The sequence below is a fragment of the Otolemur garnettii genome, unplaced genomic scaffold, assembly GCF_000181295.1.
Source record: "Otolemur garnettii isolate 467f Iridium unplaced genomic scaffold, OtoGar3 scaffold00013, whole genome shotgun sequence".
Lineage (NCBI taxonomy): Eukaryota > Metazoa > Chordata > Mammalia > Primates > Galagidae > Otolemur > Otolemur garnettii.
The window spans coordinates 9,932,137-9,954,016 of NW_003852408.1; the positions used below are offsets into that span (position 1 = coordinate 9,932,137).

Below are 21,880 nucleotides of genomic sequence, written 5' to 3' on the forward strand. Positions count from 1 at the left end.
GTGAGTAGACAGGTGTGAAGCTGCCAACCTAGACGATTTTTCTCTAAATAAACTGACTGTGCTAAAATAGCAACTTTCTCCCTAATAGCAGATCAGCATTTCTTAAAATCAGACTATCATATTTCCTGCAATAGCAATCACTGGTTTGATGACATAAGCATCATTTCTGCTTCTCATTTTGAGAGGAGTTATATTTCATGGAAATTTTCAAGCATGGGAATGTATTTTGGTATAACATTTTGTTGCCATCAACACAAGAATAAAGACCAAAGAAAACCAAAGTTCTCTCTTGAGAGATTCTAAAGAACATTACTCACAGCTTTAAAGGAAAAAAGCTCTTTAAGAGCAACCTCAGGTGACTACCCACAACTGCAACCTTGTTGGTTATTACCTGGGGAAGAATAAAAAGAAGTGTCTTTACAACTGTGTATAAGATGCATCTTCATATAGAAAACTTAAGGGGTCTGTCTGAGAGTTGGTGGGAGGTAGGAAAATAACAACTGCCCCGAGAATAAATACTCAGATATTCTCAAGGTCACAGACTCTGTGTTTATATGGGGGTAGATTCCTTCTCCTTGACCACCTTAATCGTATGACAACCTGAATTTGTCAGTTCACTTGGCTGATTCCACTTGCCTTGGGGTCTTTTATGCTTCTGACTGCTAGAATTTGCTCTCTGTCCGTGTCACAGGAATTTGATGGGGACGGTGGGAAATGCACTGGGTTCCTGTGACTCTACCTTCTTATGCTGGCTTTAAACAGCAATCCACCTCCAGAATCCAGACATTTTCTACTGCTCATTTGCTCACTCACTCAGTAACATTCCAGAACCTTCTCTATACCTGTGTCAGCCAGAGACCCTAGAGAAAACAGATGGAGCATTAAAAGAGGTAATTTGAGAAGTGCTTAGTAAACAGATTACATAAAAGATTCAGGCAAAGCCATGCACAGTAGGGGAGCCCTGTAACCAAACCAATTAGTGAGACTGAGATGGGAGGATCACTTGGGCCAGGACTTTGAAACCAAACTGAACAACATAGCAAGACCCTGTCTGTCTCTACTAAAAATAGTAAAATTAACTGAGCATGGTGGTTGTGTGCCTGTAATCCCAGCTACTTAGGAGACTGAGGCAGGAAGGTTGAGTAAGCCTAGGAGTTAGAGGCTACAGTGAGCTCTGATGATGCCACAGCACTCCACACTGGGTGACAGAGGGAGATACTGTCTGAAGAAAAAAGGGGGAGGTTCAAGTAAAGTGGGGAACCACAAGCAATAATGTAATGGGGTGCTCTAACCATCCCTGAGCCTGAAGAGACAGAATGGACCAGTTACTAAAAATTTTAGAGACCCCTCTGTGGAGAAAGCCTCCTCCCAGAAGTGGTGACCCTTGCTTGAAGGACTTAGCCAGCCTGCAGCAACCCTACCAGGAAATAAATACCTGGTCCCCATTCCCTTCCCTCTCTCTGCTCTCCTGTCATTGCCTCCCATTGATAGGATCATGAAGCTAATAATTGTTAACCATCTGCACCTTTCATTTATACGGGCCCCTCCAAGGCCCTGGTGGGCCCTAGCAACGTTCACATGGCCAGAGGGGTTTGGAGATTTTGCAGATGTTATAGATTTCACCTGCAGTGGGTTAAGTCCACTGTCTCTTCATAGCCTAACTTACTCTTCATCAAACTTCTCCCCTATCATGGTGTGCTGGGAATGATCATGGACACTTGAGAGGCCCAGCTGAGGGGCAGCTGAGTTAGAGATACATTTACTTTGTGTTTGGGGGAAAACATACCCAGTATGTGTCTGTGTCTTTGCCTTCCCGGGAATACTCTCACCATCCTCTGTGCTGAATCAGCTAGCATTATGGCATGGAGGCGCAGGGCCAGAGTTTTGTGTGTGTGTGTGTGTGTGTGTGTGAGAGAGAGAGAGAGAGAGAGCGAGAGAGAGCATCTGTGTGTGTGCACACGTGTGTGTGTAGAGGGAAGGAGGGAGGCTGAGAGATGGGCTTGAAACAATCCAGAATCTGCTCGGGGTAAAATGGCTTCAAATCTTACAACTCAATTACAGAAAAATTAAAACACTTTGGCAATATATTTCCCAAATTGGACAAAAATACTAGAAATTTATGTGATGTCACCAGTAACAGGTTATGAGATAAAAGAACTTTTTAAAAAAAAAAAACACCATGTCAAAGAGGAAATTGAATTATTGAATTTCTTCTTTGTAAATAATATTAAAAAATTCATAAATGAGGCAGTCAAGAGAATACAGGCAAAAACTGTAGAGAAAAATGATCATAGAGGAATCACAGGTGGTTCATTAATAAGAAGTATGATACTTGTCGGGATGTAGTTTTTTTCTCACTCGAAATAAATATTTGCTTTTACACGTTATTTTGTATTCATAATAGTGTAATCTTTTGCTTAAAGATGGTTCTAAAGGTGGTCTAAGCTCCAAGGCCCCAACAGAAACTGCTCCATCCCTGGCTCAAACTCTCCTGAAGCCAGAGAGCAAAGGAAACTGTTGGTAATGGCCATGAGCCAGCCGCCCAGGGCACAGAGCAGTGGGAGAGGGGAAACAATAGGTCACAGGACAACACCAGGCCCTCGGTGTTGGATTTATAATGTGAAACAATTCAGACTTGATTCCCACCCTGGAGAAGCTTACAGTCCAGTGACAGAAAGATGCTCTAACCAGAAATTATTACAATGCAGCCTGCCAACCCGGTGTCAGGGGAGCCCAGGGTGCCCTGGGAGCCCCAGCAGAGGACTTGTGTCTGAATGACAGGGAGTGAAAGAGTGAGGCATTCCTCAGAACATGCCCTGAGATCTCAAGTGGAAGGGAGGAGAGGGAGAGGCAGGCCAGAGCAGAGTGAGCTTTCAAAAGGGCCGGGAGTGCATGAGGCCAGTGCCAGCCATACAGCTATGCTACCTGGGCTCCTTACTCTTAGTTATTAGGTCCAAACGTATCTGCCAATTGCTGTGGTTCCTTTTATCCCTTAATATTTAAAATATTATAAAAATATTTTATTTTTTTTCCTTTTAATAAAAGTAATACATATGGGCCGGGTGTGGTGGCTCATACCTGTAATCCTAGCACTATGGGAAACCAAAGCGAGAGGAAGGTCAAGACCAGCCTGAGCAAGAGCAAGGCCCTGCCTCTAATAAAAATAGAAAAACTAACCAGGCAATTGTGGCAGGTACCTGTAGGCCCAGGTACTCTAGAGGCTGAGGCAGGAGGATCACTTGAACCCAGGAGTTTGAAGTTTCTGTGAGCAAGGCTGATGCCACAGCACTCTAGCCTTGGCAACAGAGTGAGACTCTGTCTCAGAAAACAAAAGAAAACAGTAATACATATGGAAATTAAAGACTATTTAGAAAATACAAATGTATGAACTAAAAAGAAAATAGTCTTGGGCGGCACCTGTAGCTCAAAGGAGTAGGGCACCGGCCTCATATATTGGAGGTGGCATGTTCAAACCCTGCCCTGGCCAAAAAACAAAAAAAAAAAAAAAAAAGAAAGAAAATAGTCTTAACACTATTAACATCCACAGGTAGCATTTGGGGGCATACCTGTCTAGTCTTTTCTCCAGGAATCCTTGTAAAGGTTATCACACTACACGAGCATTCGTAACATTGAATAATGGTAGGCATGGGAAAGGAAAGGAAGACCAGGGGTGTTGTAGCAGAAATTTGGGTAATGTGAGGTCATAACTGCAGGTGATGGCACCAAGTCAGCTAGAACCTGACATCTTTGATGGTACAAATAGAAAAAGAAAAAGAAAAGAAAGGAAAGCAGGTTTAACACTTAATGAGATAAAGAAGGTTGTGCAAGCCCTATAACCAAGAAGTCTCTTTGTCTAAACACAGTCCAAAAGGACTCAACAGGCCTAAAATGCAAATGTAACCCAGTTCCCTCCATCACCCAAATGGTCCATTTCAGGACAGTGTTGCCCTCAAAGGAGCACAGCCCATCAATCCAAGTATTACAGAAAATCTCCAGTTCTTGGTCTCTTTCAAATGCCACAAGGGGATGTACACCTCATAGCAATGCTGCTTAGAGTTTTTTTTCCCTTTCCCAGAAAGCTCATTTAAAGATGGCAGATCCCCCTGCCATTCAGCAACCCCCTGGGGAGCATGGGGGATACACTCCCTCCGTTCCAGCCAGTACACTTCTTCACTTCTTTTCCCTTCTCCATTTCTTCCAAATCTATGTCAGAAAACGCCAAAGGGGGCCAGTCTTGCAAAGAAAGACCCTTGTGGGAGGATTAGGAGAGAGAAGAACCCAGGAAGGAAAGCCAAATTCCTTTTTATCAGGAGGGGAGGCAGAATCTGGGTGCATTCCCATGATTCACTTTTATCCATCATTGTCATGTAAAGGAAACCACAATCTTGTCCGATGATGAAGGTGTTCCCTGTGGAATCTCAAAAAGGAGTGACAGGGAGCAGTGTGGTGTTGGTGTTGGGGCGGCACTCTAGCCAGCAGAGTGGGCTCAGATCCCCCCTGCACGAATCTGGGCCTCCTTTTGAACCCCTCATATCACTCCCTCTACATCTAGGCAATGAGTCCTGTTCTCTCTGTCCATTCTCTGCCTCTCATGTCTTCTCCGGTCTTTCTTCCACCACCATAGTCTTGCACGTTGTCCCCTCTCACCTGCACTAATGAAGGGACTTCCTTGCTGTGACCCTGTTCCAACCTGAATAGACAAGATGCAGAGGACGAGAAGGGCAGGCACTCAGAGGTGTCTGAACCAGTGACTTGGTGTGACATGTGCACTCAGAACTGGCCCAGATGCCATGGCAGAGCGTCCAAGAGCAGTCAACAGAACTGGAAGAATCCAAGGAAGAACTGGGAGCTAAACAGAGGCCAAGTCCGGGGGGCGGGGGGGCGTCCCCACAGATGCACGGAGACCGGAATCAAGAACCTACAGGTGGCTGAACAATTTCCAGTCCCCAGGCGGGGCCAGCACCTGAGGCCAGGACTGTATGCACTTCTGGGAAGTGTCTACATAGGGATGTTTTGTCTCTTGAAGAATTCCTCAAACTCACCTTCACGGCTGTCTGAGTGAGCTTCCTAAGATCAAGATCTGGTTACACTCGAGGTCCACTTTGGGTAGAGGTTTTAAACCTTTCAAAAGCTTTTCATTTTCTGCATATAACATCCAGAGGGGCTGTAACAGGCAAGACTCTGGTAGCTCTCCCATCCTCCCACCTGCTGCTTGCTATCTTGTCACCAGGGCTCCATGAAAACTGAGCTCCCCATGCTGTCGCTGACCTCAGACCCCTTACTCTCACTGCTCTTCTTTTCACCTCGAGTCCTGCCACTCTGCCACGCTCACTCTTTTTTTTTTTTAAATTAAATCAGGCTCACTCTTGGTCTTATCCTATGGTCTTTTCCCATGACAACTTTCAGTCCCTTCCAAAGCCCATCCCAGCCAAAGCTGATCTTTTATTCCTTCTCACACCATTTTATTTTACATGCTCCCAGTCAACTGCCTCTCAAATCCCTTTAGAATGATACCTTGCATTTTGGGAGACTAAGGTAGGAGGGTCGCTTGAGGCCAGGAGTTTGAGACCAACCTGGGCAACATAGCAGGACTTTGTCTCTACAAAAAATTTAAAAAATGTTAAAATTAACCATGTGTGGTGGCATGAACATGTAGTCCCGGCTACTTGTGAGGCTGAGGCAGGAAGATGGCTTGAGCCCCAGAGTTCAAGGCTTCAGTGAGCTATGAATACCGGCAGTGCACTGCAGCCTGGATGACAGAGCAAGACTGTTTCTTAAAAAAATAAAAAAAGAAGAATAGCTTGTTGGTAAAACGCAGGTCAGGAGTGTGATCGTGCGCAGGTAGCTTAAGTAACAGGGCTAAGAATGTTTATTGGTGTAGTGTGCCTTTAACTATATCAGCTTACTTGAGCCGCCATAATGAAATCTCACAGATTGGGTGGCCAAAACAACACAAATGCATTTTCTCACAGTCCCGGGAGCTGGAAGCTCAAGATCAAGGTGTTGACAGGGTTATTTCCTGCTGAGCCATCTGTCCCTGGTGTTGTTGTCTTCTAGGGACACAGGCCACATTGAATTACAGCCCCACTCTAATGCTTCATCTTAACTTACTCACCTCTTTAAGGATCCTTATCTCTAAATACAGTTACCTTCCTTGGTTCTTGGGGTTGGGGCTTCAGCACAATTTAGCCCCTAGCAGAGCCCAAGGCCAGATGCTGTCCCAGGGAAGGAGAAGACCACATCACACTTGTATACCAAGGAGACGCCCCAAAGCAGAGTGAATTCCTGGCTCTGCCTGGCCTATGGGAGCACGGCTGGAGTATCATCCGAATGCCAGGCAGAAATGACGGGAAGTGGGCTCATCCCCAGGGGGACATGCACCTGTGGTGACATTTGCACATATCTCTATCTAGGCCTTGAGGCTCTGAGGTCAAGGACTACAATCCATCCATCTCAGCACCCTCAGTGTCTAGGAGTGTGGAACAGCGAAGGAACACAGCAGAGTTTGTTAAAGGAATGAATAAGCCTCCTGATGTGACCATAAATGAATTAATCCCTTGTTTTCAAACTACCTGTGAGCTGGGTCACTGCGTTCGATGTTCCCTTCAGTTCTGTGTTTGTTTTTACCTTGTTCTCAAACTTTACTTCCTGTCCGCACCCCGCAAGGCACACACAGTTCCCATGTACACACATATAGTTTCTTTCTTGTATGTGTGCACACACACAAAGACATCCACAATCGTCTTCTGGCTAGAGCAAGAAAGTGTGACTAAATCTCCACCAAGAAACTACATGCCTGTTTGTGTAAAGGGAAGTGAAATCAAATCCTCATTGCTCCATGAGCCTTTGCTTAAGAGTTTCTAAATCCAATGGGACTTTTGCCTTTAAAAAAAAAAGTGCTTATTCTCCTGCTTTGCTCCAACCTTTGACCTTTCTTAACTCTGTCTCACCCTCAACAATTTTTGAAAGGGTGAAAAGGTGACTTTGGGCTGGTAGAAGTGGTAATCCCAGATGCTCTTAGGATCAGACCTGTGTGCCTGTCACACGCCGAGTTCTTCTGGCACCACTTCCCGCCTGCCCCCGGCTGCTAACTAATAACAAATTTAAATTTTTGAGCCAGTGGAGTCTCTTCTATGACCCAAGTGGGAGAAGTGGTATGGTCAAAACACTAAACCATGTCTGTGAGCAGGGATTTAGGAGAAAACTCTTTAATTCTAATTTCTGGAATAGCAGAATGACCTGGGGGAAATGCTACGTCCAGATGAAGTTAGCAAGATAGGACAATGGTGAGGTTGCATGCAGCTGGCCAGGTGTCCCATCTCAGGCCTACACAGGGGAGATTGACAGCCAACCCACCCTTAAGCCAGATAACTGAAATGAAGAAAAATTACTGCTTGCCAAGTCCTCTAATCCACGAGAAAAGTACAGTCACTTCGCAATGAAGTATAATAGTCTCAGTTTCTAATGCTTAGATCTTTACGATTGGATAGCTTAGATCTTTACAGTATTCCAAATGTCTGCCCTCTCAACAAAGCCAAGAGACAGGGAAGCAAATATTACAGGCCCCCTGGTAAGGACTGAATTTTGGCCCTCACGCCTCGAATCCTCATGCTGAAGTCCTAATGCCAGTATGTCAGAATGGAACTGTAACAAGGTGATTAAGTTAAAGTGATGCCCTGAGGATATACTCTGATCCAGTATAGCTAGATTAGAAGACCTGCTTATAAAAATACATATTGTTTTTATAAGAAATACGTGTTGGTGTTTTTATAAGAAAAGATAAGGACATATACAACACACAGAACAGGGACAATGTGAGGACACAGTGAGAAGATGGTCGTCATAGGCGCCATCTGCCAGCCAAGAAGACAGGTCTTCGGAGAAACTGAACCTGCCCACGGGATGACATTGGCCTTCTAGGCCCCAGAACAGCAGGAAAATCAACATCTGTTGTTTGAGCCACTTAGTCTGTTGCCATTTTGCTATGGAAACCCCAGCTAATTAACATACCCCATTTACAGTAAGAGATCTATTCAAAATTTCAGAACAAATTAAAACATGAACCCAGAAACCTAGGTTTTTAAAATTTTTGTACCTTAGTATTAGTCTATTACTCCATTTTGGTATTATTCTATGACTCCATGTTATCTTTAATAATAAAAAAGAAACAAGCATTTTACCTAACATTTGAAAAGTAATCTTTATTGACTTTTTTATTGTTATGAGTGTACAGATGCCCACTATAGGGAATTTAATCTTAAACTAATGAAGATAACCTAAAAGAAGAAAATTTAAATCTGCTCCTCTTAGTCCGGTATCAGGGAAGCAGCCTTGCCTTCTGCTGCGTGGCTTTGCTTCAAATTGTCCCTCAATTCTTCTCTGGGATGTGGGGTGAGGGGATTGATGAATGTAGTATGAGTGGGTGGGGCATAAATTGAAATGGGAAAAAACTGCATCTGTATGTTCGCTAGTCTCTAACAGCAATTTATACTACTTTTCTAATACGAGTATAGGCAACAGACCAAAGCAGGATTACACATGCCTATAACTTTGTCACTATCAGAAATCGTGGATATTTTCATGTCACATTAAAGTTTTTACAATTGCCACTAAATATCATTTACCCCCATTACTTTGAAATTATAGGAGGTATTAGATCCACTGTATGGTCTTGTTAGTAAAAGGCATGTAGATTCTTTTACCACCAATATGCTTTTTAAAATATGTTAATAATTGTGTGTTACTATGGTGGGCCTCTCTTGTGGTCGTATTTTATTCTATGCAGTAAAATATTTTTCTGAGAGGCTATCGACATGCTTCATCAGATCGCCCTGGTGTTAAATAGGGTCAGGCCCCAGTGCACAGTGGGAAGTGAGGGAGTGGCGTCTTTGTTCATATAGGGACAGATATGTGTGTTTGCTGTGAAGGCCGTTCCTGGGAGATGAAGAACTGAGCCCCCCCAAAGAGGGATGACAACTATAATGGGAAAAGGCCTAATGTCTGAATTTGCTTCTCTCTCAGCCTCCTGGCCTGACATGAGCCCTCTGCTTAGAGAAATGAGAGCCAGAAACAGATGAAATAACACTTGAACCCAGGAGTTTGAGGTTGCTGTGAGCTAGGCTGAGGCCGCGGCACTCTAGCCTGTGGCAACAGAGTGAGACTCTGTCTCCAAAAAAAGCAAAAACAAAAACTTCAGTCAATCATACTCAATAGAAAAACACAATACAATATTTATTAGGGGTCTTTAAAGTTAGAGATCTAAGAAAAGTTATCCTAATTAATCCAGATTATTAAAAAAGGCTACTGTTAAAGAGAATGAAATCCCATTACTTAGTTCCAGAGGTCTTATGAAAAGATACCTTTAGTCTTTTGCTTTCTTTCTCTTTCTGAATTTCTTTAGAACTCTAAGATGTGAGAAAAGAGTCAACCAAGTCTACCTATGGGCAAGCTCTTGACTCTTCGAGGAAACCCAGTGAATTTTGAAAAGATTCAGATCTGACTCAGGATACTGAGGACATATAGAAATGTATTGTGATGGAGATGACGTGGAACTATCCTAATTGTCACTGCTTACTGAGATGACAGGCTGTGCTGACATTGTGATAAATGCTGTTATATAATCATTTAACCCCCAGACACCCTTGGCATGGGCTCATATCATTATGCCCTATTTTAACAAAAAAAACCCCTGACATTCAGGAAGGTAAAATAACTTACTCACAGTCATAAAGGATCTGTATGACTGCAGAATTATGTTCCTAAAAAGTTCTAGAACTAACCTTGGCCCAGGAGCAGCCATCTCCAAGCATAGAATCCAAAGACTGAGCTCAAAGGAACAACTAAGTCAACTTCAGCCCATGTGCAAATATCAGCCTCTTGGTGTCCCTTGAAGTTTGGCGTGGAGGGAGAAGCAAACAGCAGTGTTCCATTTTTTGTTAAAATACAATTGAAACAGCTCATTGTTTTTTTAATCCCAGCTCTCTATGAGCCAAGAAATTGTCAGCACACAGTTGAAAGCAGTTCTAACACAATGACTGCAGAGAGTTTGTATAGTAATAAGATGGAAGAGAAGCTGGCAGGAAGGATTTAGGGGCAGCCTTGCTATCCTGCTTGTCAATAACAATAATGAGTTTATGTAAAGACAATGCCTCGCTCAGAATTCAACCTTTTTTTTTCTCTTCCAAAACTCTGAATTACCTGTTTTCCCTCTGTGGTATTTTAACAGTTGTTTCTTTAAAATACAAGAATATTTATAACTTGGGCAGATTAAATATTTTATTTCAAAGAGTAAATATTTTGAATGTAGAATTTACTGAGTTTTGCTATTGCTATACAAGATACCTATGCCTCAGATAACAAATAGGAAAAGGTAAGTAGTGTAACAGTTTGACCAAAGTACCATGAAAATTAGCGTTTGATGTCCCCCTATTATTCCTCTGCCATGTTCCTCCAGCGAATGATAGAGTATCTTTAAGACAAAAGCATAGTCCAAGTAAAGCCAAGTGTACTTACTAAAACTACACTGGCCCTGCAGTCACCTTTGGGCTTGGCAAGGTCCAAGATGTATATTCTCTTTGATGTTAAAGGACAAAATTGCTACTTTGTGCCACCTTAACTCCAACCACCCTCCTCCCTTAGCCTAATTCTAAAAATATATGAATAAAAGAGAAAAACTCACTGTGATTACTCCCTGTCATTTTGATTTCAATAAAATAGAATTGTTTAGTCACCCAGGAGCAAAGAGCGGTGAATAATGTTAAGCATAAAAAAGATTAAAGCCAAATTAAAAAAAAAATAGGCCATGAGCAATTGCTGAAATGCTACCCCCCAGAGTGGTTTACCCCAGGAGCATGTCTTGTTCTTGAATTCAATTATGGAAGAAAATTCAACGATTCAATAAATATTTGCTAAATCTGTCTTCTATCCACTCCCCATGTTATTTATTAGAGATTAAACTACAAACGAAAAAAGTGTGCATAAGAAAAAGTCGTGACTCCCCACACTCAGAGATCTCAGCCTCCCACGGGAAAGGGACCCACTACGCATAATAAGCCCTGTAACAGAGATGTGTGTGTATGGTCCTATAGGGATGCAGATATGGGGGAAGACACAGTCCATCTGCCTGAGATTGGTCAGGAAAATATAAAAGAGATGTGCTCATCTGTGATGGGCATGGAGCATTTACAGCAGCTTGCTAAGGGGGAGGAGGTGGGGCGGTTCTAGGAGCAGCACTTGATGAACAGAGACACTTGTGCAAGAAGGATATGACTTTATGCAGGAATGCCCAGGACAGTACAGCCAGTCCCTAGGTGATGAATGAGATGGGTTCTACATGTCTGTTCTTGAGTTGAATTTGTCAGCTGGAACAGACACATTTACCTATTACCTGTAATAGCCTCCATTTGTAACTTTGAGTTGTACGTCATTTGGATGTTTGTAACTCAAGGACTGCCTGTACTGAGAGGAAGAACCAAAATACTGCCAGTTATTACTTCTTGGCTCTGGCATTAGAGGTGAATCAATTTCATCTTCATTATTCTCCATCTTTTCCAAAATTGGAACAAATAGACTCAAGTCTTTTAATAAGAAAGAAAGATAGCAATTTTGGGTGGTTAGTTTATGATGGTTTTTTTTGTTTGATTGGTTTGTTTTGTTAAGTGTGTAGAGTATTCGGGAATATGGCCAGGAAGTGAAGATGTAGGGTTGAAAGGAATAAACAATGACTCTGGCAAAGAGGCTGTGGTTAGGGCGGCCTCACAGTCCCCTGAGTGAGGGAGACTGGCCTCTGTGTGAGGCCAGAGGTTCTTAACCCTGGCTGGGGAGCATGGAAACATCAACGCCCGGGCCTTGCCCAGCTGGGTGAACTGAGACTCTCACGGGTGGGACTCAGGGCCTAATAATTCTCCCAGGGAAGCCTCCTGAGCTAAAGATAGACAGACACACCAGACACAGATGCCCCAGAACAAGTGTGCAGAAGTGGGATTGACTAGAGCCTGGAAGAAGAGGGCTGACAGTGGGCGGGGAGGCTCTGAGAAGGGCAGCAGCCTGTAACATTGGGGGGCTCAAAGAGGTAGGACGTGCCAAGCAAGAGGACAGCATTTCTGGCAGAGGAAACAGAGCTCACAGACAGGTGGGATATTTGGAAGCAGCAGGAAGTGGTGTTGTGACTAGAACAAGGTGCACAGGGGATTACAGGAGAGGAGTACGGCCAGGTTGATGACAGTGAGTTTAATTTATTTGAAAATACATCTTTACCATTACACCCTTAGTTTCTCATGAGCATAATATGACTTTTTAAAGCCACTAATCAGTTATACACATGGCTAGTAAGTTGTTATTGATTTTCAAATCATTTTAATTGTCAAGATTCAGTTATGTGGATACTGTGGTTCATTGTAAATGGCCTTTCATTTCCTTTATTATTGATCATAATGGTACTATGTTGAGGGATCGAGCCTGCTGGTCTTGAGCACATTTCTCATTCTCAATACCACTGACATTATTTGCTGGATAATTCTTTTATGGCTTTTTATTGGGGGGGGGGTTGTCCTGTGTAGTGCAGGATATTGAAAAGCATCCCAGCCTCTACCTACTAGACACGGGTAACATCCCCCCTCTGCCCCATCCCCAGTTGTGACAATCAAATGTCTCCAGTCATCCGTCAGATGTTACTTGAAGGCAAAATCACTCCTACACCCTCAACTGGGACCCACTGGTTTATAGAGTCTAAGTCCCGACCAATTCTTCTCAAATGCCCACTCAGGTAAATTCCCTGTGAATCCTGTTTAGGTTCTGACTCAGTAAATCCTGGGGTATGGACCTTCAAGTGACCTTGCTGCTCATCTAGGAAAGCAGATTGGAGTAACCAGGCTCTAAACCCCACGTGTAGTAAGTGCTAACATTTAAGTGCTTCTTTGAATAGAACAGGGGTCATGTTTGTTGCGGTTTCATTAATGCTTTTGACAATTGGCCATGACCGATGACCTCTAAGTATTTTACAGACTCACATTATGCCATTTTATAAATTCATGAATATGGGGCCATAATCTTATAGACTGCATCCTTGTTTAATTTATGTATATAATATTATTTACCTGGAAAGCAAATTAACACCACATCATTAATCCTTCCAGAGCAATTCTAATTTGATCTTCATTGGCAGCAAGTGAGCCCTTTGGGTCATGTGACACTTTCTTATTTTAATCACACTCCATTATCTAATCAAAGTCCGTTTCTGGATCATGATAAAATGTTGTCCCTTTAAATAGCCTAGGAATCTGTCTTACAGCTGATGTAAATTCAAATTGTCCATCCAGATGAGCCTCACATGATGGAGCAGATGTTATTTGAAAGAGTTGAGCTGGAAAATATATTTCTCAAAGAATGTTTTCTCCAACTTTACATAATTGGAAGTCTATTTCCTTTGAAATGATACCCTTAGAAGACATTGTCCAGGAGGATTTCACTGCTAAACAGCCATTAAACCTTCCTTTAGTCCCTAAATGTTTACTGACCCCCTACAAAGGGTCAGGGACAGTTGCAGGAGCTGGCAGGAGAGCTCTAACCCTGGCAGACAAGATGCGGTCTAGTGCGGAAGGCAAACAAACATGAATTGATGTTGGATGGTGAGAAGAGCCCAGAAGAAAAACATTAATGTGCTGATGAAATGAGATTGGGGCGAGTGCGCAGGGTGGCCTCTCTCAAGAAATGCTGCGTGGAAGCTGAGATCCAAAGAAGGAGGTGGCCTTGCAAAGATCTGGAGGAAGGACATTTCCCAGGACGACAAAGTGATGTCAATTATGAATAGTGGAAATGCAAGAAAAGGAAAGTGCAAAACCGAGAGCCAGATTAAAGGGCCTTGTCCCAGCGGAGTAACTTGCCAGCTCTGAGAACTTGAGCAAAGTTCCCTGCTCTTCTCCGGTTCCTAGCGCCTGCAACAACAAGGGGGTGACCTAGATCAATGGCTCTCAGGCGAGGCTGCCTATGGGAATCACTTGGGAAACTTTCCAAATGCTGATAACTCCATTGGCCTGGGGGTAACTTTGGGTCTGGGGATGTTTTAACAGTCTCTAGGTGATTCTAATGTACGCAGCAGTTTGAGAGCGTTCAGCTGGATTATCTGTGAAGTTCCATCCCACCCACCACCTGCAGATATAGGGCTGCCCATGCGGGGAAGTTTCGTGACCTCAACCAGCTCAGATGTCCCAGGCCTCTGTACTGCCCCTGCGGAGTGTGGGGAGTTGACCTGGGTTTATCTATCCTCTTTCATATTATTATTATTCTATGGCATGGCTAGATTGTTTGCTTATTTAACGACAGGGCTGAAATCCCATCTTGGGGCAGCAGTCTTTCTCCGGGCTGGAGCAGGGAACCTGATACTCCCTGCAGGGTTTCTTTCTGTCTCTCAGCCTCTCCAAAGCCTCTTTATGTACTTTCCGTCCCTTTCAACTGCAGTCTAAAAAGCTTGGGCGACACGCATAGGCATTTCCTTTATAAATGAAGACAAACAACGAAACGGTCCTCAGCCTGCTATCCAGGTAAACTCAAGACGAATTCAGAAGCATCAGACTTGGACCATCATTTGCAAAACAGAGTGCGAATATATTTGATTTTATTCTTTAACAGTTACATTCTCTGTCCTCTCTTAAATTCCTTAAGATATAATCCAAAAAGCCAGGGAGTATTTTCAAAGGCCAAAGCTCACCAAGGGGCTTAACTCCATTAATGACCAAGGACACTAAATTCCAGCTCAAGCAGATTAGCCTAGTTAAGTCCTTGGCATTAGGGTCTTGTCTAACACCAGGCCTGCCGAGAAGCTGTCAGCCCTCCTTCCCACAAATCCTCCCTAAACTTCCAATAATAGCAACTTAATCTATGAAGAAAGCAACAAAGGAGAAGCTCTAAGTATAGCCTGTGCCTGAGAGCAGAGGTATCTTTTAGAATAGAATGAGAACCACCTGGGTTACTGCAAATTTTACAGTAGTCCTATTAAAGTAAAATGAAACACACGAAATGGATTTGAATTCATTTCCTTAACCTCTAGAGCCATGTGATTGTCATTTCAACACACAATTGATATAAAAACGTTATGAGTGAGATGTTTTACATATTATAGGGTGTCCATCAACTTTGTGTGTGAGATCTTAAATTGCACACAAACTTTATGGACACCCTGTATTTTACATTCATCTTTTCTTTCTTTATTAAGTGCTTCCTATGACCAATACATTCTCCTTTTCTTAACAAGTCTTCAGAATCCTGTGAGTATTTTATAGCACATCTGAATTTGAGCTAGATACACTTCAAGGACTCAATGGGCCATACAGGTTCCCATTTGCTATCTTGGACCGCAGAGCCTCAGAGCATCCTGTTTGCTTTTAGCAGAACTGGTCGCTGTGGGAGAAACAGGACAGGTTGGAGGGGAGGGGCATGAAGCTCATTAAATATTTCTTTAAGCAAATAAACGGTATTGTCCTACCTAGGAAAACATGTTTGCACATTTGTTTCTTTGTTAAAGATGGCATGTAGTGAGCTGAGATGAGAAAAGGCTCTCCGGCCATCCAGGCTGCTGCAACAAAACTTCATAAACCGGCTCACTAAAAACAACAGAAATTTACTTCTCACAGGTCTGGAGACTGGGAAGTCCAAGATCAAGGCACCAGCAGAATCAACCCCTAGTTAGGACCTGCTTTCAGGCATGGCACCTTCTAGCTAGCTATGCCTTCACATAGTGAAAAGACAAGGTAGCTTTCTGGAGCCTCTTTTATAAGGGCACTAGTTCCATTCATGGAGGTTCCATGCTTAAGTTTTTCCATGCTCAAATCTCCCCACTATTTAATACTGTCACCCTGGGAAGTAGGTTTCAACATGTGAATTTGGGCTGGAGACACAAACACTCAAACCATAGCAAAAGCTTTGGAAGACAACTGATCTAGGTTCAAATTCTACCTATTTGAATCTCACTTTCCTCAACTATAAAATAGGAAAGGCTTTCTTCTTTGGCACTACCTGTGGAGGTGGCACCATCTATTCGGCAGCATGGCCACCCTCAGACCCCTTGTTTTTTTTTTTTTTTTTGAGACAGAGCCTCAAGCTGTCCCCCTGGGTAGAGTGCTGTGGCATTACAGCTCACAGCAACCTCCAACTCCTGGGCTCAAGTGAGTCTCCTGCCTCCGCCTCCCAAGTAGCTGGGACCACAGGCGCCCGCCACAACGCCCGGCTATTTTTTGGTTGCAGCCGTCATTGTTGTTTGGCGGGTCCAGGCTGGGGATTCAAACCCGCCACCCTAGGTGTACGTGGCTGGCGCCTTAGCCGGTTGAGCCACAGGCGCCGAGCCCAGACCCCTTGTTAAGCTGAAAAATCATCAAAAAGAGGACCAAGAAGTTTATCCAGCAACAGTCAGACTGATATGTCAAAATTAAGCGTACCTGGCGGAAACCCAGAGGTACTGACAACAGGGTACGGAGAAGATTCAAGGGCTAGATCTTGATGCCCAACATTGGTTATGGGAGCACAAAAGCAAAGCATATGCTGCCCAGTGGTTTCCAGAAGTTCCTCGTCTACAATGTCAAGGAGCTGGAAGTGCTGTTGAAGTGCAACAAATCTTACTGTGCAGAGATGGCTCACGACGTTTCCTCCAAGAACCACAAAGCCATTGTGGAAAGAGCAGCCCAGCTGGCCATCAGAGTCACCAATGCCAATGCCAGTCTGTGCAGAGAAGAAACTGAATAGACAGCTCATGTGCACATTCTATTTGTGTTCAAATAAAACCTAAAAACTAAAAAAAAAATAGGAAAAATTCCTCCTTATCAGACCATTAAGATGACCAGCTATGTGAGTCATTCCATTAACTCAAATTAATAAAACCAAGTTTAAAGCATGTTTCAGGTAATAGACAAAGCTAACCCTTAACTAAGCTGGAAATTGCTAAGTTAAAGTGCTATGTCAGTATTGGGGGCTGTTTCAGTAAACTTAGTACTCAATGTACCAAGTTCTTAATTTTTAACTAGATGAGAAAACATCCATTAGTGGACTGATCACAGTCTCATCACTGAGGAAATGTGGAAACCATCTCTGACGTGTGTCTCCCCAGTATTTTGTATACAGCAGGTAACCAGCAAATGTGAGTTCACTATAAAATTACGGCATTAGCAGAAGCAGCAGCCATGGACCTGATTCTTATTAAAACAAAGCTCAAGGGCCTTAAACCATACACATTAAAATAAACTCCAATGCTATTATTTTACCTATGTGTTTTCCTTTAACTTCTTTGGTTTGTACACAGGAACTATTTGCAGCAATTTGTTGAATCAGTTGTCAACATGGTTCTGAAATTTAGTTTTAGTTTTAAGTGTTTCTTTTAGATAATTTTTCTTTAAAAGAAATGAAGGCTCTGATTTTCTTCTCTCTCCGACTCCCGTTGCTTAATGAAAATCAACCTTCCTCCGTACTCTGCTTCATAAAGTCCCTAATAATTATCATCCCTGGTACATAGAGTTCTAGGAGTACTTCTTTCTGCCTGGCTTCATAAGAAGGACAAGAGCTTTCAGCTAAATTCCTATCGAAATTCCAATGACATTTTTTACAGAAACAGAAAAACAATTCTAAAATTTATAGAGAGCCACCAAAAGACCCTGAATAACCCAAACAATTTTGAGAAAGAAGAACAAAGCTGGAGGCATTATACATCTTGATTTCAAACTATGTTACAAAGCTATAATAATCAAAACAGTATGATACTGTCATAAGAAGAGACCAATGGAATAAAATGGAGAGCCATTAAATAAATCCATGTATATATAGTCCATCAGCTAATCTTTGACAAAAGGTACCATAAATACACAATTGGGAAAGGAATTCTCTTCAATATATGACTTTGGGAAAACTGGATAATCACATGAAAAATAATGAAATTGGATCCTTCTCTTATGCCATATTCAAAGAATGAAAGATTTAAATATAATATCTGAAACCATAAAATTATTAATAGAAAACATAGGGGGAAAGCACCTTGATACTGGTCTTAGCAATGATTTTTTTTGGATATGGGACCAAAAGCACAACCAACAAAAACAAAAATAAACAAGTGGACTACATCAAAGTAGAAAGCACAACAAAGAAAGGAATCAACAAAATAAAGACGTAACATATGGAATGGGAACAAATATATGTTTGCAAACCATATATATGTATATACCAGTAAGAAGTCAATATCCAAAATATATAAGAAACTCACACAACTCAATAGCAAATAATTAAAGCAAACAAAAAAACACCTGATTGAAAAGTGGGTGAAGGCCCTAAATGTAAACATCTTTCCTAAAAGACATACAAATGGCCAAAGCATATGTGAAAGGTGCTTTATATCCCTAACAACTTGGAAATACCATAAGATGATAAGATGTCCTCTCACACCCATTAAGATGGACATCACAAAAAAAAAAACAAGAGGTACCTCACTTCAGTAGGGTGCGGAGAAAAGGAAGGGTTTGTGCATGGTTGGTGGGAATATAAGTTGGTACGGCCATTACCAATTACCAGAAAACTGTAAGGAAGTTACTCAAAAAAAAAAAAAAAAAAATCAAAAAGAAAACGACCATATGCTCCAACAATTCCACTTCTGAGTATATGTCCAAAGGAAAAGAAATCAGTAAATCAAAGAGATAACGGCGCTATTATGTTCAATGTAGCATTACATCAAAGCTAAGATACAGAAACAAGATGTCTATCAAAGGATGAATAGATAAAGACCTTGTGGTTTAATACAAAATGGAGTAGTATTACTCAGCCTTGGAAAGAAGGAAATGCTGCCATGTTTTTGACAACACAGAAGAACCTGAAGGACATTGTGTTAAGTGAAATAAGCTAGACACAGAAAGATGAATGTTGCATCCCTTACTCATATGTGGAATCCGAAACAGTTGAATTCATAGAAGCAGAGACTAGAACAGTAGTACTTAGGGGTTGGGGAATGGGAGAAATGGGGACAGGTTGGTCAAAGGGTATGAACTTTCACTTAAAAGATGAACAAGTTCTGGGGAGCTAATGTACAACCTGGGTAGTAATGAATGTGTTAACTTGATTTTGGTGATCATTATGGAATGTATATGAATATCGGATCAGCACATTGTACATTTTGAATATATTCAGTCTTTATTTGACAATTAAATATTTTAAAATTAAAAGGAAGGGTAAGAGCTGAGAATAAAAAGAAATAAAGAGAATGATCAAAGGCAGAGTTGGCGGTGTCAGGAATCCTGACATTACTATTATACTTTCTAAAATAGATGGCATTTAAAAATGCCTAGACGTTTTGAAAAGACACGTATTCAATGTTGGGTTTGGTGTTTGCTAGTTGGGCGGCGACTGTGTGTGGAGGATGCAGGGAATTATGTGGGGATTCTCTATTTCCTGCTCAATTTTGCTGTGACCCTAAAACAAATCTTTAAAAGTAAAGTCTATTTAAAAAAGAAGGAGAAGCAGCCATTTGGCTCAGGTAGAAGAAACCCAATTTTAAACGTAGCATTATGCAATGGACACCAGGTTACTGTGTACAATTTAGCCTTTTTTTTCCTCTCGTTTTTAGTCCTAATGAGACTTAGTTGAAAAGAGGTTTCCAAGAAATTCAACAGCTTAATAGTGAAATGGACAGAGAGGCAAGGTTCAAATTAAAAATTGCAATTAGCAAGTCAATAAAGGTTTGGATGTGGGCTAGTTGCTCTTTCTTTCTTTCTTTCTTTCTTTCTTTTTTTTTTTGTTTTGAAACAAAGTCTCACTCTGTTGCCCAGGCTAGAGTGCAGTGCTGACAGCCTAGCTCAGAGCAACCTCATACGCAGGGGTTCCAGGCATCCTCCTGCCTCAGCCTCCCGAGCAGAGTAGCTCCGACTACAGGCACCTGCCACCACTTTGGAGTAGTTTTTTCTATTTCTAATAGAGACTGGGTCTCGTTCTTACTCAGGCTGGTCTACAGAGGTCAAGCAATCCACCCCCCTCTGCTTCCCAGGGGACTAGGATTACAGGCAGGAGCCCCCACCCTCGCCCTTTTTGGCTGTGCAAAATCAATTTGGCTATGATTTCCAATGCCTGGATTCTAATACTAACACATTGTCTGATAAGACTGATAAGATATCAGAGATAAATTCTACTAGTGTCCTAGGGTAGGTTCCCGCAAAGTAGACCCTAAGACAGCTGGAGTGCAGTAAGTACCTGAGAAGGGACGGAGAGAAAAGCCAGTCGGTGGTGTGTAGATGAGCAACTTTCTGCTAGGCACAACCAGAGCTCAGCGTTAAGCGACCTGCGGAACCCCGGAGAAGCATCTGGGAACTCCCCCTCCCGGGGGAAACTGCCTCCATGCTCTAGTCCTGTGAGCCGGGCTGGACCGGGCTTCCCTGAGCACGCAAACAGAAGGGACACCGAAAATCATTTAAGCTACAGAAAACCCCCTGGCAGAAAAGCGGAGGGTGGCCTCTCTCCTGGAGGTGGGAAGTTGCCCCTGGGCTGGGTAATGCCTAAACTGCTGCCAGTGAACTAAGGACAGATAGGAAAGAACAGGAGGGGAAAAGGGTTGGTTTCTGTTTATTTTTTTTAAAAAATCCTTTATCAATAGATGCATCTTCTTAATTTCATAATGATGTCCTGACATTTTTTTTTGATGTTTCCTTTTCTTCTTTTCTTCCTTCCTTCCTCCCTTCCTTAAAAAACAAAACCCAAACCACAATTTTTCATTCTTCCCTGGTAAAGGAGCCTTTGCGTCCAAACTGGCTCCCACCACCTGGTGGCAGCTCCTGGGACTGCAAGTAGAGAGTTTTGGTCAATAACGTTTGGGGCATCAATGATGTAAATCTGATTTGTCGGGGGGGGGGGTGGTGGTCACTGAAATGTAAGATTAAAAATAAAGGTTTTTGTCATGAGTTAGCACTTGGTGTGGTTCCAGGAAATTTTACTATTACCTTATAGCCCCAGTTGCCTAATTTGTAAAATTATATTACACAACAAAGTGAAATAGTGAAAGAAATTAAGTACAGTATATTAGAAAACGATACTATCTTGATAAAGGTTGATTTCGATGACAATGAAGAAATACTGCTGAGGGGAAATTAAATATTTTAGAGATCCAGGTTAAAGGACATCACAGCACATATGATGCTAATAACCTCTGAAAGATTGAACAGGTTTCTCTGTTACCGTAGGGCTTCGGCGGAGCCTTTTCACCAGGGACCGGCGATTCTCAAGAAGGGGATTTAGTTCACATCTGTTCCAAGTGCAACAGAGGCACCGATCAACCACCCCATGAAGAAGCGTTTTTTAAATCACTTTGTGGGACTAACTGGTTTATAAAATACCTAAAATACTTCTTTGCAAATATTTTCTTTGCTTTCTGTGAAAGTAAAAGATTCAAATTTCAAAATATACATTTGACCCTACTTTCACTTTCATGTTTGAGACAGCAGTAACCTTTTCAAGTCAAGAATATTTGTTTTCTCAAATTTTAATAGTGCTTATATGTTTTAATTTTTATCATCTTTAGAAAGAAAAGAAATAAGATGAGTGGATTAAAACTGGTTGGCAAAATGTTTTAGGATGCTGTCTTCACTGGAGTTTAACTATACTTCCTCATCTCACCAGTTCCTAAAAGAGGAATATCTTATTCTTCCTACATAATCTAACCACCCACATCGGGTTTGAAAAAAAAGAACAATCGAAGTTCCATTTCTTAAAAGCAGTGGAGTATACACTTAGTATACATCCTTACTTCTTTGATTTAAGGCTCTTTTAAGAAAGACTTGGGGGAAATGAGTTTTTGGTGACATAGATTGCATTCCTTTTAAGTAGGTGAAAATATAGCTAAATAAATTTGTCCTGCTTCTCTCCACTCACCAAT

The 21,880-nt window shown here is 42.1% G+C and overlaps 1 pseudogene; it reads left to right on the forward strand.

Annotated features, from left to right (window-relative positions):
* Nucleotides 1–8,813: 8,813 nt before the first annotated feature.
* On the forward strand, nucleotides 8,814–16,731 carry LOC111723590 (annotated as a pseudogene).
* Nucleotides 16,732–21,880: the final 5,149 nt, after the last annotated feature.